Source organism: Phyllobates terribilis, unplaced genomic scaffold, assembly GCF_046119375.1.
Source record: "Phyllobates terribilis strain yellow unplaced genomic scaffold, ASM4611937v1 Scaffold_2__4_contigs__length_985480577, whole genome shotgun sequence".
NCBI classification, from domain to species: domain Eukaryota; kingdom Metazoa; phylum Chordata; class Amphibia; order Anura; family Dendrobatidae; genus Phyllobates; species Phyllobates terribilis.
The window spans coordinates 704,360,775-704,381,549 of NW_027362762.1; positions in this window are offsets into that span (position 1 = coordinate 704,360,775).

Genomic DNA, 20,775 nt, shown 5'->3' on the forward strand with positions numbered 1-20,775 from the left:
AAGGTGTCCAAAAGCTGACAAACTGCTCAGAAGACACAACTAACACATGGAAAAGTGACAAGTACATATAGTCATGCGAAAAGAAAAGAGGTGGAGGAGTAAAAGGAGGGGGAGACACAGATATAGGCATGTCATGCCCTTCTAAAATCCAAAAAGTGAGAAGCCGACACGTTCAGTCCGCTCCTGCCCGTGCCACCTCCGTGTCGCCGGGTTTGTGCCAGAGCCGCGGTGAACCCTGACGGCCAGCCCCCCTCTCCCAATACTGGTGCCTGTCCTCTGGTGGGTCAAGCGAGCCCCCCTGTGGTGGAGGCAGCTCTAAGCTTTTTAATTTAAATTGTCTCTCTAATTTGAATGAATACACTTTAAATCCATTTACAAGGATCTATTGGAGGGCAAGTCTCATGCCAGCAGCCGCGTAATTCCAGCTCCAGTAGCGTCCACTAAAGCTGCTGCAGTTAAAAAGCTTTTATAAGGATCGAGCTCGGCTGTCCACCGCAAGGCATCCTACTGCCAGTCCCAGCCCCTATGCCTTGAGGTGCCTCCTGATGCTCTTCACTGAGTATCCCGTGGTCCCGAAGCATTTCCTTTGAAAAAATTAAGTGTCCAAACTACAGATGGTGTAGCTTGCTTAACAGCCGGGATAATCCGCTGACTAGCAGACACTGCTACTAGGCACAAAGTATTTCCTGGGCTAGATGCAGTTACAAATTTGTAATTAGATACTCTCGTTGGATGCTGAGAAAGCATTCCATAGAGTCTCCTGGCACGCCATATATGATTCTCTTAAAAAGCTTGGGGTAGGGGTCTAGTGGACCCTTTTATAGCCAAAATCACGGCCCTGTATCACAATACGTCACCTAGGCTGAAGATAAATGGAACTGTAGCACCCTGAGGGCTCGGTTGCTACAGAGGTATTGCACCTCACTCAGAGGTGTGATATCTCACTCTCAGGTAAGGATGGAGTGTGGATCAGGACCCGACACCTGCATGCATTACACCACATTGCCGTGGGGCAGGGAGACCAATATGCCTCTGAGATGGGCACGACAGTCCCTGTCCCTGGCTGGAGTGGGGGGAGGGAACACTGAGGAAGGGGAACCCTGTATTGCAGGAGCAGGGAGGAAGCAGTTCCTGGGTGCATTGAGAAGGGAGTATAAAAGGTGGGCACCATCTTAGTTCAGTGCAGAGAAGTCTGAGCAGAAGTGGCAGGGAGCAGGGGCTCTGCATGAGCTCTGCTCCGGAGGCGGGCCTAGTAACAGAGGCCCAGGCCTGGAAGAGGGAGAAGGAAGGAAGAGGAGCGGAGAAGGCTCCAGGAACGAGGAATGAAGGGATCCCAGGGGTGCGGACGGGCGAGTCGCCACCGCACACCCGAATCCACCTGCGTGGAGGGGTCAGGCCAAAGGGGGAGACCGGTCCCCGAAACTAGTGGAGGCAGGAAACGACCCTCAGCTAGAAACCGGAGGCTGTGACATTTTATGTGGCGCAGCCCCTCGCTACACCCGCTAGGAAGGCACCACATAGGGTCAGGGAAACTGGCGCCAAGTTTACCAAGAGGAGGCCCGAGGCAGCCGGACAGAAGGGTTGGTAAGAAAGGCCAGACAAAGGACACACAAAGGGGGTCCTGTGAAGCGCTCCAAAGTTATCTGGGAGTTGTCTGAGCCCCTCACCTGGTGAGCACAGTACGACGTGGGCAGCCGTTACCTGCAGACGTGGTCTGGATAATAAGAACTGTGAGTAAAGGCCCTGGACTGCATCACTGACTCCGTGTCGTTACTGCTGCTGCCCTGCACCATCACCCCCATCCTCCGCATACACTGCCCTGGGGCTATACTCCTCCCGTGGGGAGTTATGCTACGCTCTGCTGCACCCACAACACCAGCCTCAGCGGTCTGCCCTGCAGCGGCGGATCACTCTGACCGCAATCCACGGGTGGCATAGTCGGACATTTAAACATCAAAACCACATAAGTAATTCCGCCACTGGTTTGACCACCCTGAGCCACGGAACCGGGTTGCCGCCACGAAGACTACAACCACCAGCATCCACCAAAAAGGGTCCGGCTCCGGGTGTCCCAAGGCCCAGGGGGTGCATCAGAACATTTTCATCACCTTTCACAATCACCAATGGGACAAGGCAGGGATGTCCTCTGTCCCCTCTCTTATACATCCTAGTGACAGAGCACCTGCTCTCATCAATTCGCCATAACCCCAATATTAGGTGGATTGAGGTGGGAGGCACCGAGTACAAGTGCTCTCTATTTGCTGATGATGTCCTAGTATATATCACTCAATCACATATATCCATCCATGCTGTTATGGCTGAAATAGATCACTTTGTTACATGGTCAAATTTTAAAATCAATGCAGCGAAGTCTGAGGCCCTCGATGTCTCCCTCCCCAAATCCATATAGGATTCCATCCAGTCCAACTTCCCCTTTGCCTGGCCCTCACAGGGTATCAAATACTTAGGAATTCCTATTCATAGAGACATCTCCCATCTATGTTATCTTAATTTTGGGCCCTTTATTGAACAACTCCATACAGACCACGGTTGGCAAGTTAGAACTGTAAGATTCACTACGTGAACCACTGGTGTTTTGTGGAAAAGCACATGTACACTGTGTTCCAAATTATTATGCAAAAAGTGTTTAGGAGTGATAAGGGAAGAATTTGTTTGTTTGTCAGTTAAACTCATTGATGGTGATATGTGTCAGGGCTCTTTATATCACTGTAAGCAATTGCAGACACCTGTGCTAATTAGTTTGGCAGGTGTGTCCAATGAAAGGCAAGACTACTTAAGAAGGCTGTCTCACATTATTAAGCAGCCTACATTTTCTGCCAAAATGGGAAAGAAAAAGGATGTGTCGGCTGCTGAGAAGCAACAAATTGTGGAGTGTTTAGGTCAAGGCATGACTACAATCAACATTGTGCGATGATCAGGATGAAGTGTCTTGGCAATCAAGAAGTATGTAGCTGATTCACAGTACACACGTGTGCGTGCTGATAAGGGCAAATTGAGGACTCCTACAGGCAATTACGTCAGGTTAAAAGAGCAGCGGCAAAAAAGCCTTGTCATAGCAGCAGACAAGTTTTTGAAGCTGCTGGTGCCTCCAACGTCCCCCGAACAACAAGATGCAGGGTTCTTCAGAGGTTTGCAGCTGTGCATACGCCATCCTGTCGACCTCCTCTATCCACTTCACACAAGCAGAAACGGCTCCAGTGGGCCAAACATTACATGAAGACTGATTTCAAAACTGTTTTGTTCACGGATTTTGATCGAAAAGTTTGGGGGATCTAAGAGTGTGGCAACCCAGTAGTCATGATTACTTCGAATTCTGACAATATGAGGGTCATGTTGCAGGTAGTGCAGCAAGAAGGCACTTATGTGTCTTGCGCATCTCGGAGCCCCAAAATTATTTTCCGGGCTAGATGCAGCTAAAAATTATTATTAATTTTAAATCTGGTGGAGCTTAGTATAGATGGCCTAATAGGATCAGTGCTGCACACTGCTACAAAGCTCAAATTATTATCCAGTCAAGATACAGATAAACATGATTAGTAATTTTAAATCTGGTGGAGCTTATTATAGATGGCCTAATAGAATCAGTGCTGCACACTACTACAAAGCCCAAATTATTTTCCAGCCAAGATATAGATAAACATGATTAGTAATTTGAAAGCTTAAAACGGTTGGTAGGGTGATTTTAACCAATCATCAAGCTTTTACTCTCCCGAGGATGACACAGGGGTAGAAAAGTCGTTTCGGATCCATGATTTGTTCATCTTTATGAACGTGAGTCTGTCTACATTATCAGTGGAGAGCCGCGTGCGCTTATGCGTCAGCACACCACCAGCAGCGCTGAACACACGTTCAGACAGAACGCTGGCTGAAGGGCATGACAAGATCTCCAAGGCGTAAGTGGCTAGCTCCGGCCATTTATCCAGATTGGAAGCCCAAAAAGAGCAAGGGTCCAGTGACACAGTCATGGCTTCAATGTTTACTTGGAGATACTCCTGTACCATCGTCTCTAGGCGTTGACTATGTGTCAGACTTCTTGTCTCCTGTGGCCTTGCAAAGGATGGGCTAAAAAAGGGGTGAAATGATTCCGCAAAATTGATGTTACCAGCAGATACTGTGGTTCTGTTACGGTTTGAGTGCTGAACACTTGACGGTCCCACGGTTGGCAAGTTGGAACTGTGAGATTCACTACGTGCACCACTGGTGTTTTGTGGAAAAGCACATGTAAGATTCTGCAACAGTCTCTGCTGATACTCCTGCATGCGTGCATCCCTTTCTATGGCAGGAATAATTTCTGCAAATTTACTTTTGTACCGGGGATCCAACAGTGTGGCAACCCAGTAGTCAGGATTATTTCTAATTCTCACAATTCGAGGGTCATGTTGCAGGTAGTGCAGCAAGAAGGCACTCATGTGTGTTGCGCATCCAGGAGCACCAAGTCCCTGTTGTGTTGGTGGCGAGGTAACAATCATGCTTCCTTCCTCTGTCCTCTCCCCCAACCTCGCACAACAGAAATGTGATCAAGGTCTCCCTCATCTGATGAGTCTTCCATCAGTTCGTCCTCTACTTCTTCCTGGGCTCCTGCACCTTCCTCACTAGTTTGGCTGCTACCATGCGCACTGGTAAAACCATCTCCCCCACCCTCACATGCCTGCCGCCTTGGTGCTGCCGACCGTCTGGACCTTGCAGATGTTAGCCCTTCCGCATACAACTCCTCCTCCTCTACTTCCTCCACCTCCTCTTGTGCCACCACCTGACTCCGAATTCTGTTTAACATGTGCTCCAGCATGTAAATCACCGGAATAGTCATGCTGATAATGGCATCGTCAGCACTAAACATCTTCGTCGCCATTTCAAAACTGTGCAGAAGGGTGCATAGGTCCCTGATCTGAGACCACTCCTCCAGCGTGATTTGCCCCACCTCTGGATCTCGTTGGCCCAGGCTGTACGTCAGAACGTAATGCACCAGGGCTTGTCGGTGCTGCCACAGTCGCTGCAACATGTGCAGAGTTGAATTCCACCGGGTAGGCACATCGCATTTTAGCCGGTGAAGTGGCAGGCCCAACGACTTCTGTAGAGATGTAAGTCGCTGAGCTGCGGGATGCGAACGGCGGAAGTGAGCACACAGCGACCGTGCCCTCTGCTGAAGGCCATCTAGTCTGGGATAGTGGGCTAAAAATTGCTGGACAACCAGGTTCAACACGTGAGCCATACTAGGCACGTGTGTGACATTGCCCCGGCGAAGGGCCGCACCCAGGTTTGCAGCATTGTCGCACACGGCCTTCCCTGGTTTCAGGTCCAGTGGAGACAACCATTCATGAAATTGGTTCTCCAGAGCTGACCACAACTCCTCAGCTGTGTGACTCACATTTCCCAGACATTTCAAAGTAAAATCCGCCTGATGACGTTGAGCCCTACTGCCAGCATAGTAAGGAGGTGTGCAGGATCCCTTCTGCGCAGTTAGAAAGCTTGTGGCATGACCAGACAGGCTTTGGGTGCAGGTGGAAGACCGAGAGGAGGTTGAGGAGGCAGAAGCAGTGGAGGAACTTTGACATAAAGAGGATTGACGCACAACTCGTGGGGACGGCAAGACTTGGACAGCAGCCCCTTGTCCTGCTGTCACCATAGTTACCCAGTGCCCAGTCAGCGACATGTAACGCCCCTGTCCATGCCTACTCGTCCAAGTGTCTGTGGTGAAATGCACCCTGTCACACACAGAGTTTCTCAAAGAAGCGGTGATGTTGTGTGCGACATGCTGGTGGAGGCAGGCACACCTTTCTTTGAGAAGTAGTGCCGACTGGGCATCTGGTACTGGGGCACTGCGACGGACATAAGGTCTCGAAAATCCTCTGTGTCCACCAGGCGGAAAGGCAGCATTTCTGTAGGCAAGAGCTTGCAGATGGTGAAATTCAACCTCTTAGCTTTCTCATGGCTAGGAGGAAATGGTCTTTTACTTGTCCACATCTGAGGGACAGAGGGCTGGCTATTGTGCTTAGACAGGGTTGATAAGGGTGTCCCCGGCAAACTGCCGGTCTGTGAGGAAGATGCAGGCGGACATGTTAGGTTGCCTTGATCCAAAGGTGGTGCTATCGATGTCGGACAGCGCTCAACACCAGCTGGTGTTACCACCTCCAAAGAAAATGATGACCTGCCAATCACGCTGGCTGTTGCGGGTAAAGAGGTGGCAGGTCTGCGCCCCAAAGCAGGTGTGACTGCTGTCCCCCCATTCACAGAGGATGAAGAGGCCGCGGATGCACAAGATATGGCAGACGGTGGTTGGCCCGGCCGGCTAGGCCGCATTGTAGCACACTGAGCTTCCCACTGCAATTTATGCTTCATGTCCATGTGCCGGTTTATGCATGAAGTACTCAAACTTTGTATTTTTTGGCCTCTACTTAGCTTTTGCTGACAAATGTTACAGATAACACGAGTTGGGTCATCTTTATCGATCTGAAAAAATGCCCAGGCTATGCAAGGCTTAGCACCCATGCGACCTGAAGAGCCACCACGACTTGTGGTGAGAGGCAGAGTTGTGTTTGAGGATGCAGTTGTTGACGTGCTTCCAGTACTACGTCTCTGTCCAGGAAGGCGCAACCTGACCTCGTCGTCACTAGCATCTTCCTCCACCTCCTCTGCTGACCTCATCTCTTGGCTGACTGTGGGTTGACAGTAAGTGGGATCTCCAACCTCATCATCATCACCCTGTGCGTTATCACACCCGTCGTCCTCAGAGCCAACCTGTTCCTGCCCTGACAAAAAACTAAAGTTGTCGCTCCAATCAGGTATTTGAGTCTCATCATCGTCTTCCTCATTGTCTCCACCAACAGGAGTTACAGTTTGGGAATGAGGGTCTACATTATGGTCAGAACCTTCTGCGTCTGGTCCTGGATCCGACTCATAAAGATTCTGGGCATCAGTGCAGATCATTTCCTCGTCTGGATTCACAGAAGCGCTGGAGTCGACCTCTGATTCCCAGGCTATAGTATGAGTAAACAGCTCTGCAGACTCAACCATCTGTTCTACCTCATACTCAGACGGGCAGCTGGAGATTTGGGAGCTGTGAGGAAGCAAGTGCGATTGGGGTGACACCTTTGAGGACTGGAGTATTTGTGATGTTGAAGTTGATGTGGAGGAGAGCCCACTTAAAGGAGCACTTGATATCCGTTGAAGCACCTGCTGTTTTTGTGCCTCATCTGGAATTTGTAGCGATTGGCGTGGCTGTAAGAAAGGGATCTTATCACATTGTCCGCTAAAAGAAGTAGACATTTTAGTTTGGCTGGAAGATGGTCTTTCTTCTGCAGATGTTACTGTTGCTTTAACACCTACCCCACGGACACAACCTTTTTTCCCCTTCCCAACACGCCTATTCCCCTTTCCACCAGCAGCAGGCCTTTTTCCACTCATTTTGGTGGTTAACTAATTCACAACTCTGGAGTTGTTTGCACAAAAAAACAATGGATGGGAACCGAGCAGAGCTGAGTGGCCAAAATGTGGTATTAGGCAAAAACTATTGGCTGGGTTAGATGCAGAAAAAAATTATATTCAATTTGCAACCTGATGGAGGTCAGTATAGATGGACTAATAGAACAAGTCCCACACACAGCTAGAAGCCCAAATATTTTTTCAGAGGTAGATGCAGAAAAAAATTGTATTCAGTTTGCAACCTGATGGAGGTCAGTATAGATGGACTAATAGAACAAGTCCTACACACAGCTAGAAGCCCAAATATTTTTTCAGAGGTAGATGCAGAAAAAAAATATATTCAGTTTGCAACCTGATGGAGGTCAGTATAGATGGACTAATAGAGAAAGTCCCACACACTGCTAGAAGGCCAAATATTTTTCAGAGCTAGATGCAGACAAAAAATTATTTTTAATTTGCAACCTGATGGAGGTCAGTATAGATGGACTAATAGAGAAAGTCCCACACACTGCTAGAAGGCCAAATATTTTTTCAGAGCTAGATGCAGATATAAATTATTTTTAATTTGCAACCTGATGGAGGTCAGTATAGATGGACTAATAGAGAAAGTCCCACACACTGCTAGAAGGCCAAATATTTTTTCAGAGCTAGATGCAGAAAAAAATTATATTCAGTTTACAACCTGATGGAGGTCAGTATAGATGGACTAATAGAACAAGTCCCACACACAGCTAGAAGGCTAAATATTTTTTCAGAGGTAGATGCAGATAAAAATTATTTTTAATTTGCAGCCTGATGGAGGTCAGTATAGATGGACTAATAGAGAAAGTCCCACACACTGCTAGAAGGCCAAATATTTTTTCAGAGCTAGATGCAGACAAAAAATTATTTTGAATTTGCAACCTGATGGAGGTCAGTATAGATGGACTAATAGAGAAAGTCCCACACACTGCTAGAAGGCCAAATATTTTTTCAGAGCTAGATGCAGACAAAAAATTATTTTTAATTTGCAACCTGATGGAGGTCAGTATAGATGGACTAATAGAGAAAGTCCCACACACTGCTAGAAGGCCAAATATTTTTTCAGAGCTAGATGCAGATAAAAATTATTTTTAATTTGCAACCTGATGGAGGTCAGTATAGATGGACTAATAGAGAAAGTCCCACACACTGCTAGAAGGCCAAATATTTTTTCAGAGCTAGATGCAGAAAAAAATTATATTCAGTTTGCAACCTGATGGAGGTCAGTATAGATGGATTAATAGAACAAGTCCCACACACAGCTAGAAGCCCAAATATTTTTTCAGAGGTAGATGCAGAAAAAAATTATATTTAGTTTGCAACCTGATGGAGGTCTGTATAGATGGATTAATGGAACAAGTCCCACACACAGCTAGAAGCCCAATATTTTTTCAGAGGTAGATGCAGAAAAAAAATATATTCAGTTTGCAACCTTATGGAGGTCAGTATAGATGGCCTAATAGAGAAAGTCCCACACACTGCTAGAAGGCCAAATATTTTTTCAGAGCTAGATGCAGACAAAAAATTATTTTTAATTTGCAACCTGATGGAGGTCAGTATAGATGGACTAATAGAGAAAGTCCCACACACTGCTAGAAGGCCAAATATTTTTTCAGAGCTAGATGCAGATATAAATTATTTTTAATTTGCAACCTGATGGTGGTCAGTATAGATGGACTAATAGAGAAAGTCCCACACACTGCTAGAAGGCCAAATATTTTTTCAGAGCTAGATGCAGACAAAAAATTCTTTTTAATTTGCAACCTGATGGAGGTCAGTATAGATGGACTAATAGAGAAAGTCCCACACACTGCTAGAAGGCCAAATTTTTTTTCAGAGCTAGATGCAGACAAATATTTATTTTGAATTTGCAGCGTGATGGAGGTCAGTATAGATGGACTAATAGAACAAGTCCCACACACTGCTAGAAGGCCAAATATTTTTTCAGAGCTAGATGCAGAAAAAAATTATATTCAGTTTGCAACCTGAAGGAGGTCAGTATAGATGGACTAATAGAACAAGTCCCACACACTGCTAGAAGCCCAAATATTTTTTCAGAGCTAGATGCAGAAAAAAATTATATTCAATTTGCAACCTGATGGAGGTCAGTATAGATGGACTAATAGAATGATGCTATGCCCAAAAGATTTTACTTCACTAGGTGCAGTAAAAAAATTGGTATTCTATACACAGGTGGTATATCTTTCAACACAGATAGGCTACTCCACTGACTAACACACTCTGCAATAGGCCAAAAAGGATTAGCTTTGCTAGATTTAGCCAAATGCTGTGAAAAAAACTTGCACAGCACTGGCACAGACCTGCCTGACAAAAACTGATAGGAACTGATGTAACGTAGTCCTGAAAAGGACTGCAATTACAATTAGTCTTTACTCCCACAATCTATCTATTTAAGAGCACAGACCTGCCTGATAAAAGTCGTAGGAAATGCTGTAACCTAGTCCTTAAAAGGACTGCAATCACAACTATTCCCTACTCCCAAGCTATCTGTAGATTTGTGCGAAAATTGGCTTGAAATTAACAAGGTATAGCGCACACAGCAACAGCGGTGCCGTCTAACACGCAGCTGCAGCAGTGAGAAAATGGTGGCGACGGGGAAAATGGCTTGGTCTTATAGGGCAAGGACATGTGACATACACTGCCAATGACACATGCCCTTGCTTGTGTGAAAAAAAGCACTTCGCTCCGTGTGTGCGCTGCTGATAGGCTGACAGATTGCACCTCCCCACTGTAAATGCGGGAAAGAGAAAAAAAAATGGAGATCTTCATTATTCCTGCAGAGATCCATCCCCTGCCCCTCCCCCCACCCTGCTGTACACTCAAACTGCGTATTAACATTAATTTTCATCATTACTGAGAAAAAATCCAGTTATGATTTTGGTGCACGAACAGTTATCGAACATAACCTCGAACAGCCGAATTTTCCTCAAATCGTTCGTGTTCGCCGAACGGCTCGAACACCGCCCAAAACAGCTTGAATTTGAGATTGGCGAACAGTTCGAGTCGAACAACGCTCATCTCTAAACAAGACCAAGAATATGCCTTGTCACTTACCTGAAAAAATAGGGTACCTGCACACAACACTCCTAGGCTAAGTTTACATTCACTTTACCTGAGAGTCTTCATAAAGGTTGTCCAAAGATTGCACCAGGCTATCCAAAGCCTGTTCAGCACTTTGTATGACCCTCCCTTTACATACCTAGAACTAATATATATGCTAGATTGGTAAAGGCGGCCAGCCACACTTAGGTATCCTGTTGTTGAACTATACACTGCTATACACACAGATCGAGACACAGAGGAGTAAGTAAAGCTCCAAATTACACAGGCTGCAGATCAGATTTGAGCTACACTTGGTGACCAGTCTACTGTATGAGAGTACTGCCATTGCTGAGAGGAAGGGCAAATAATGCTAGCACAGAGGGGAACTGAGAAGCATATCTGTTACGGATCCGGTGCAAGGAGGGACCAGAGGGGCGTAACTAAGTATCAACTCGGACCGACCCAGGTCGTACGGCAGCTAACGACTCCGTGACCAGGGAGGGACCGAGCAGAGGGACCAGGTGCTACTCTGGGGACGACCTTGTAGGGGAGCAGGTGACTCCCACGGGTCAGATGGCTGAGACTGCAGATGAGCACAGCAGGCAGGCTGACATGAGGTCCCGGTAGATGAGCTGGCAGAAACAGCAGGCGACAGGCAGAAGTCTCTAGGTAGGCTGTCAGGTGGTCACGGCAAGTGACGGGCAAGAGCCTCCGGGTAGGCAGACAGGTGGTCACGGCAAGTGACAGGCAGATGCCTCTAGGTAGGCTGTCAGGTGGTCATGGCAAGTGACGGGCTGGAGCCTCCAGGTTGGCAGACAGGTGGTCACGGCAAGTGACAGGCAGGAGCCTCCAGGTAGGCTGACAGGTAACAGGCAGGTGCTTCCAGGTGAGCTGGTGGGTGATGCCCGTAGACAGACTGGCGAACAGAATGGAAGACAGACTGTCAGGCTGGAGAGTAGTCAGGCTGGCGGACTGGACTGATAGCCAGGCTGGAGGGCAGGACTAGTTTCAGGCTTGCAGCGGGACCTGAGGGCTGAAGCAGAGGTTAGAACACTGTGCATCAACTGTTGCTCGGGCACCTCCATTTTGAATCCTCCTGGATGGAGAAAGAAGAATGTTGTGAAGAAAAAACGAAGAGTGGTGGTCATGGGGGATTCCCTGTTAAGAGGAACAGAGGCCGCTATCTGCAGACCAGACATAACCTCAAGAGAAATGTGCTGTCTTCCTGGAGCAAAAATTAAAGATGTGTCTGACAGGATATCAAAACTCTTCAGACCTACAGATCACTACCGATTCCTGCTAATACATGTGGGGACAAATGACACCGCAAGAAAGGACCTGGAAACCATCTGCAGTGAATTTGAAGACTTAGGCAAGAAAGTGAAAGAATTGGGAGCGCAGGTGGTCTTCTCATCCATCCTCCCAGTGGATGACCATGGAACAATGAGGTGGAATAAGATTCTACAGGTGAACAACTGGCTACGTCGATGGTGCCGTCAACAAGGATTTGGATTTCTGGATCACGGGATGAATTACCTATACAATGGACTACTTGCTAGAGATGGGGTGCACCTTACGAAGACTGGAAAACATGTATTTGGAAGTCGCCTTGCTACACTCATCAGGAGAGCTTTAAACTAGAACAATGTGGGAAGGGAAGCAAAAGGCCAGAAAAAGCCATACAGCTGACAAATACTATTGAGATCTCTGCTACTGGAAGTGGAAAGAAAGAACAAAGACAAAAAAATCTAAATAAAAATATGGGAGGAAGAGAAACCAATCACAAACTAAAATGTTTTTATACAAATGCACAAAGCATGGGCAACAAACAAGGAGAATTGGAACTACTAATGCAGGAAAAGAAATATGATGTCATTGGAATCACTGAAACTTGGTGGGACGATACACATGATTGGAATAAAAGGCTAAAAGGATACAACTTATTTGCAAGAAACAGAATTGATAAACGAGGAGGAGGTGTCGCATTGTATGTTAGAAAAGCGTATATCTGCACAGAGATTGAAGCTTCAGAGACTGGGAGTTCTGTGGAAACTGTTTGGGTAAGAATACAAGGAGAGAACAACGGAAAGGACACCATTGTAGGCATTTACTACAGGCCACCTGGGCAAGCTGAAGATATGGATGAACTCTTTATGTATCAAATGACCAAGTTCTCCAAAAAATATGACGTAGTGGTCATGGGAGATTTCAACTATCCAGACATTTGTTGGGAATCTCTCTCAAGTAAAACTAACAGGTCAAGCAAATTCTTATCCTCTCTTGCTGACAACTTTATCTTCCAAAAGGTAGGGGAGAAAACAAGGGGATCTGCTACTTTGGATCTAATCCTTATAAACAGGGAGGAAATGGTTGAGGAGGTAAAGGTGGCTGGGACCCTAGGAGGCAGCGATCATGCTATTATAGAATTTTGGATAACTAGAGGAGGAAGACATGTGAAGACTCAAACTTCAAGGTTAGATTTTAGAAAGGCAGATTTTAAGAGACTCAGAAAGAGAATAGGAGGGATCCAATGGCTGGATGTCCTTAAGGACAAAAATGTCCAGGAAGGATGGGAAATTTTTAAAAATGAGATTCTCAAAGCACAATCGTTAACAATCCCGAAAAGTAGGAAGAATGGGAAGCATTTAAGGAAACCAGGATGGATGAACACAGAACTTAAACACATGCTAAAAAGAAAGAAAGAAATGTTTATTAAATGGAAAGAGGGAGGCATATCTAAAGAAGATTATAATGCAGTCTGCAGATCCTGCAGGGCACGTATCAGGTTAGCTAAAGCTGACAATGAATTAAGGCTTGCAAGAGATGTCAAAAGCAATAAAAAAGGATTTTGGGGGTATGTCAAAAGTAAAAGAAAAGTCAAAGATGCTATAGGATTTTTACAGGATGAAAATGGAGAAATGGTAAGAGAGGATGTTGAGAAGGCCGAACTTTTTAATTCCTATTTTGCATCTGTTTTCTCTCAGAAAGAAAATGTAACATCAACTGATTTTCACTGTCCTTTTAAAGGAATAGAAGAATCCAAGTTATCTGTAAACAGAAAGATTGTGAGGGAATATTTAGCTAACATAAATGAGTTCAAGTCTCCAGGTCCAGATGAATTACACCCCAGAGTACTGAAGGAGATCGTAGAAGAAATTTTAGAACCACTCTCCATAATCTTTGAAAATTCTTGGAGAACAGGAGAAGTCCCAGAAGACTGGAGAAGAGCAAATGTTGTTCCTATCTTCTAAAAGGGGAAGAAGGTGGACCCAGGGAACTATAGGCCGGTGAGTCTGACTTCTATACCAGGAAAGATCTTTGAACAAATTATTAAACATCATGTATGTAAGTACCTGGATAAGAATGAAGTGATTAACCAGAGTCAGCATGGGTTTGTAACTAACAAGTCATGTCAGACTAACTTAATTTCCTTCTATGACAGAATCACTGACTGGGTGGATCAGGGAAATGCTGTAGATATAGTATATCTTGACTTCAGCAAAGCATTTGACAAAGTATCTCACACCATCCTTATTGAAAAAATGACCAAGTATGCAATGGACCAGGCAACTGTTAGGTGGATTCACAACTGGCTTAGTGATCGGACTCAAAGGGTGGTTGTAAATGGCTTCACATCCAGCTGGATGAATGTCTCAAGTGGGATACCACAGGGCTCTGTCCTGGGACCTGTATTGTTCAACATCTTCATCAATGATTTAGATGAAGGAATTGAGGGTAAACTGATTAAATTTGCTGATGACACAAAGCTAGGAGGGATAGCTAATACTAGAGAAGAGAGAGAGAGGATTCAAAAAGACCTAAATAAACTGGAGCAGTGGGCAGCAACCAACAGAATGGTTTTTAACAGGGAAAAATGCAAAGTACTACATCTGGGCAATAAAAATGAAAAAAGCATATACAGAATGGGAGGAATAGAGCTAATCAACAGTACATGTGAAAAAGACTTAGGTATACTAATAGATCATAGACTGAACATGAGTCAACAGTGTGATGCAGCAGCAAAAAAGGCAAATACAATTCTGGGATGTATTAACAGAAGCATACAGTCTAGATCACGTGAAGTCATTATCGGTCTTTACTCCTCTTTGGTCAGACCTCATCTGGAATACTGTGTACAGTTTTGGGCACCACATTTTAAAAAAGACATAGACAAACTGGAACAAGTTCAGAGAAGAGCGACCAGAATGGTGACTGGTCTGCAAACCATGTCCTATGAGGAACGGTTGCAGGATTTGGGAATGTTTAGCTTGCAAAAAAGAAGACTGAGAGGAGACTTAATAGCTGTCTACAAATATGTCAAGGGCTGTCACATTGTAGAAGGATCATCTTTATTCTCATTTGCACAGGGAAAGACTAGAAGCAACGGGATGAAACTAAATGGGAGGAAACACAGATTAGATATTAGAAAAAACTTTTTGACAGTTAGGGTGATTAATGAGTGGAACAGGCTGCCACGAGAGGTGGTGAGTTCCCCTTCAATGGACATCTTCAAACAGAGGCTGGACAGACATCTGTCTGAGATGATTTAGTGAATCCTGCTTTGAGCAGGGGGTTGGACCAGATGACCCAGGAGGTCCCTTCCAACTCTACCATTCTATGATTCTATGGTAGCTGGTAAGGATCTGGTTGATACGCTCCACTTGGCCATTGGACTGTGGATGGTAAGCGGAGGAGAAATCCAGGGTGACATCCAGCAGCTTACACGTAGCTCTCCAGAAGCGGGAGGTGAATTGAACTCCTCGATCCGACACAATGTGGAGGGGTAGGCCATGGAGACGGAAGATGTGAAGGATGAAGTCCTTAGCCAGCTCCGATGCAGACGGGAGACCAGGCAGAGGGATGAAGTGGGCCATTTTAGAAAAGCGGTCGGTGACCAACCAAATGACTGTACAGCCGGCAGAAACGAGGAGATCTGTAATAAAGTCCATAGCAATGTGTTGCCAAGGGGCAGCAGGTATGGGAAGAGGCAGAAGGTGACCGTCTGGAAGATGTCTGGGAACTTTGTTGTGGGCACAAGACGAACAGGCCGAGACAAAGTCTACCACATCCTTGCGCAGGGTGGGCCACCAGTAATGCCGGGAAATGAGCAGGAAAGTTTTCTTCTGACCGGCATGGCCGGCTAGTTTAGATGAATGACCCCAGTGAAGAATCTTCTCCCGATCTGGAACCGCTACAAACGTCTTACCGGGTGCGTAGGCTCCTCCTCTAGATCGGAGGACAGGAAGGATCGGGACAAGGCGTCCGCTTTAACATTCTTGTCCGCCGGGCAAAAATGTAGGATAAAGTCGAAGCGAGCGAAGAACAAAGACCACCGGGCCTGACGCAGATTGAGTCTTTGGGCATTCTGGATTCTGGAGATATGCAAGGTTTTTGTGATCAGTATAGATGATCACTGGGTATAGAGCCTCTTCAAGCGGGTAACGCCACTCCTCCAGTGCCAATTTGATGGCTAGCAGTTCTCGGTCTCCTATGGAGTAGTTGCGCTCAGTCGAGGAGAAGACTTTGGAGAAGAAGCCGCAGGTTACCATTCTCCCGGATGAAGATTTTTGGGTGAGCACCGCTCCGGCTCCTGAGGAGGAAGCATCAACCTCCAGGAAGAACTGTTTGTTGCAGTCCAGGCGGTGCAGCACTGGGGCAGAGGAGAAGGCTTGCTTTAAGGAAAGGAAGGCCTCCTCAGCTTCAGGCGGCCATACCTTGGGATTTGCTCCCTTATGGGTGAGCGCAGAGATGGAAGCAGTCTGAGAAGAGAAGTGAGGGATGAAGAGACGGTAGTAGTTGGCGAAGCCCAGGAATTGCTGAATCGCCTTCAACCCCTCCGGACAGGGCCATTTTAAGACGGAAGAGAGCTTCTCGGGGTCCATTCGTAGACCTGTCTGGGAGATAATATAACCCATGAATGGAAGGGAGGTCTGCTCGAAGAGGCACTTCTCAAATTTGGCATAGAGGTGATTCTGCCTGAGCCTAAGCAGGACCTGACGAACATACCTCCGGTGTGTGGGAAGGTCCGGAGAGAAGACCAAGATGTCGTCCAGGTACACCACCACTCAGGAATATAGAAGACCACGGAAGATGTCATTGACTAATTATTGGAAGACGGCGGGAGCATTGCAGAGACCGAAGGGCATTACACGGTATTCATAATGACCGTCCCGGGTATTGAATGCCATCTTCCACTCGTCTCCTTGACAGATCTGGACCAGGTTATACGCCCCACATAAATCCAGCTTGGAAAAGATCTTAGTGCCCTTAAGGCGGTCAAATAACTCGGAGATGAGTGGCAGGGGGTATTTGTTTTTGACCGTGATTTGGTTGAGTCCTCGATAGTCTATACAGGGGCATAGGGAACCCTCTTTCTTCTTGACGAAGAATAATCCGGCTCCAGCCGGGGAGGTAGATTTCTGGATGAATCCCCTAGCCAGATTCTCCTTAATGTATTCCGACATGGCCCGGGTTTCGGCCGATGACAACGGGTAAATACGCCCACAGGGTGGAGTGGCACCGGGTACCAGGTCGATCGGGCAATCATATGGCCTATGAGGTAGCAGTGTCTCTGCTTCCTTTTTGTCGAAGACATCTGCATAGTACCAGTAAGGTGCCGGCAAACCGGTTAGATTAGCCGGGGTGAGAGGCGGACGAACCGGGCCGACCGGGACCAGGCAGGTCTTATGGCAATCCTGCCCCCAACGGAGAACTTCACCGGATTGCCAATTCAGCACGGGTTCATGTCTCTGAAGCCAGGGTAGACCTAGCAATAGGGAGTGAGAGAGACCGGAAAGCACATGGAAGGAGATCCTCTCAGAGTGCAGCATTCCCACCAGCAGGGTTATAGGTTCTGTGACGAGCAGGATTGTCACTGGAAGGAGTCTTCCATCCACGGAGGCGACAGCCAATGGTTCAGCCAGAGGTTTGGTGGGAATGTGATATTTCTCTACCAGGGACTTGGATATGAGATTCCCAGCAGCTCCGGAATCCAGGTGTGCAATTTCAAAGTAGCGGTTCTCTCCCCAGGAGATGGAGACAAAGTCAGGGAAGGAGAGGGTTTACTTTTGTCTAGGACGACCTCTCCGAGCGGTCCTAGACACTGGCGTTTCCCGGCTTCACCGGGCAGGAACGGATGAAGTGCTCCTTACTGCCACAATAGAAACAGCTCCCCTCAGCTCGGCGTGACTCTTGGCGATATTTGACCATCTTGGTCTGGTCGACCTGCATAGGTTCGGGCGAGTGTGCCCGGGGAGTAGCTAATTGAGAGACAGGTCTCTGGAAAGTAGGAACAAGGCGATGAAATCTTCGCTCCCGGGTAGTCTCTTTGGTAAGTTCTTGGAAACGGATGTCAATCCAGGTAGCTAGTGACACCAGGTCATCCAGGGTGGTGGGAATGTCGTCCTTAATCCGACCGGAAAGACCCTCCCAGAAGACGGACACCAGAGCCTCGTTGTCCCAGGCAAGCTCAGAAGCGAGGGTACGGAACCGTATGGCATATTGGCCCATGGTGAGACTCTCTTGGCGGAGACGTAGCAGAGATGAGGCTGAAGAGGATTTTCGTCCCGGTTCATCGAAGACTTTCCGGAAAGTAGCGAGGAAAGACGATAGATCGGACACCAGGGGATCCCCTCTCTCCCACAGGGGACATAGCTATGCCAGTGCTTCCCCAGTGAGATGGGACATGATGAATGCCACCTTGGCCCGGTCGGAGATGAACTGATGTGCCAAGAGTTCAAAGTGCAGGGTGCACTGGTTTATGAAACCTTGAGCTAAAGTGTGGAGGTGCTGAGAGCTGGGGTCCATAGCCGGACGCCATAATAGGACTGGGTTGTGGTGCCGCGGAAGCAGGCGCTGCTTGACCAGAGACGGACACAGACAGGTCGGACAATGCGCCTAGGTGAGAGTTAACAGACCGCAGAAAGGACAGGACCGACTCCTGTTGAGCTCTCTGACATAAGACCTCCTGGTGCAGGTTGGAGAATGCGGGGGTCTGGGAGCCACCATGTTCCATGGCCCGAGCAAACTGTTATGGATCCGGGTGGTGGAACCTCTGTGCTGCGGTGCAAGGAGGGACCCAGAGGGGCGTAACTAAGTATCAACTCGGACCGACCCAGGTCGTACGGCGGCTAACGACTCCATGACCAGGGAGGGACCGAGCAGAGGGACCAGGTGCTACTCTGGGGACGACCTTGTAGGGGAGCAGGCGACTCCCACGGGTAAGATGGCTGAGACTGACCGATACTGCAGATGGGCACAGCAGGCAGGCTGACGAGAGGTCCGGGTAGATGAACTGGCAGAGACAGCAGGTGACAGGCAGAAGTCTTTAGGTAGGCTGTCAGGTGGTCACGGCAAGAGACGGGCAAGAGCCTCCGGGTAGGCAGACAGGCGGTCACGGCAAGTGACAGGCAGAAGCCTCTAAGTAGGCTGTCAGGTGGTCACGGCAAGTGATGGGCAGGAGCCTCTGGGTAGGCAGACAGGTGGTCACGGCAAGTGACAGGAGGAAGCCTCTAGTTAGGCTGTCAGGTGGTCACGGAAAGTAACGGGCAGGAGCCTCCGGGTAGGCAGACAGGTGGTCATGGCAAGTGACAGGCAGGAGCCTCCAGGTAGGCTGACAGGTAACAGGCAGGTGCTTCCAGGTAAGCAGGTGGGTGAAGCCCATAGACAGACTGGCGGACTGAATGGAAGACAGACTGTCGGGCTGGAGAGTAGTCAGGCTGGCGGACTGGACTGATAGTCAGGCTGGCGGGCAGGACCAGTAGTCAGGCTAGCAGTGGGACCTGAGGGCTGAAGCAGAGGTTAGAACACTGTACATCAACTGTTGCTCGGGCACCTCCATTTTGGAGGAGGTGCCTTATATATGGGAGGACCTCCGGCAATTGGCCAGGGACTCCTTAGGGCAGCAGAAGCAGGAAGAGGAGCGCAGGAGGACGCCGGGCAGGGAGCGCGGCGGTGAGAGGGACGGCGTCTCTGCCTGGCAGAGGGCAGAGACGCCGATGCTACAATATCCCTGTTCATTTCTCCCGTAAATAGATTACACTGACCAGAGGAGTGTATAGAAATGATAGAACTGTAATTTGGCCACTTCCCTCCTCCCTCATAGGTGCAGTCGTAAAAGTGCAAACCTCCCTACGTAAGCCCACGATGACACCCCTTTCATGGCCACCTTAGAGTATGATGCTCCCAAAAATTCCTACATCCCACAGAGTATGATACCCCCTCAGTGGAGTACCCTAAATAATTTGCCACCACAGTACCACCTACATGCACTATACAATTCAGCCAGAGTGCCCTCAGCAAAGAATGATGCCCTCACTGTGTCCCCAACACAATAGGATGTCCCCATAGTGTCCCCCAACATAATATGATTCCGCTTACAGTGCCCCCTCACAGTGTGATGTTCTCACAATTCACAAACACATGTACATATCATGAAGTACCCACAGTTCTCCCCACATAGTATGATTCTCCTGCAGCTCCTTCCACAGTAAGATTCACTCTACCCCACAGTATGGGGTTCCAAGGCCCTCCACCCCCTATCATCTCTCAACATCACCCATATAGTATGATGACCCCCACAATTTTGTGACCCCAACATCCCTCCCCAAATAGCATAGAGCCCAAGACAAAGTATGATAGACCCATCAGTACCCTTACATAATATGATGCCCACAGCTCCCCTCACACATTATGATGCCCACAAATTCCCTCTCACATTATAATTCCCTCACAGCCCTTAACACAGTATGATGCTTTTACCTGTATTGTTTATCCTCATTTAGTATGTGATCCATGGAAAATGCTATCAGGTGTGCATCTTGTGAAATGCATACCTTGAACAGTCGATATGAATATGTCTGCATTCATTGTCAGCTAGTTACATCTTTGGAAGCTAAAGTACTGGATCTAAATGTGCAGCTAGCAACACTCAGGAGCATTGCAAACCTGGAGAGGAGTTTAGAGCTCACTGAGCTTGCGCAGGCTGGGGCCAGTGATATGGAGGATAAGTACGTAGCTAGGTAAATGTTACAAGAAGGGGTATGGAGAAAAGTGCCAGGGAACCCAGTTCTGACCTGGCACAACCTAGTAAATATTCCTGTTTGGCTGATATTAGGAATGCATGCTCAGGACTGGGATCACTGTAGCAGGACATTGCTCCTAGCAACCAGGAAAAGGACCGCTATAGGAAAGAGGTAAATAGGAGTGCAGCAAAGGCCAGACAGATGTTGGTGGTAAGCGGCTCTATAATTG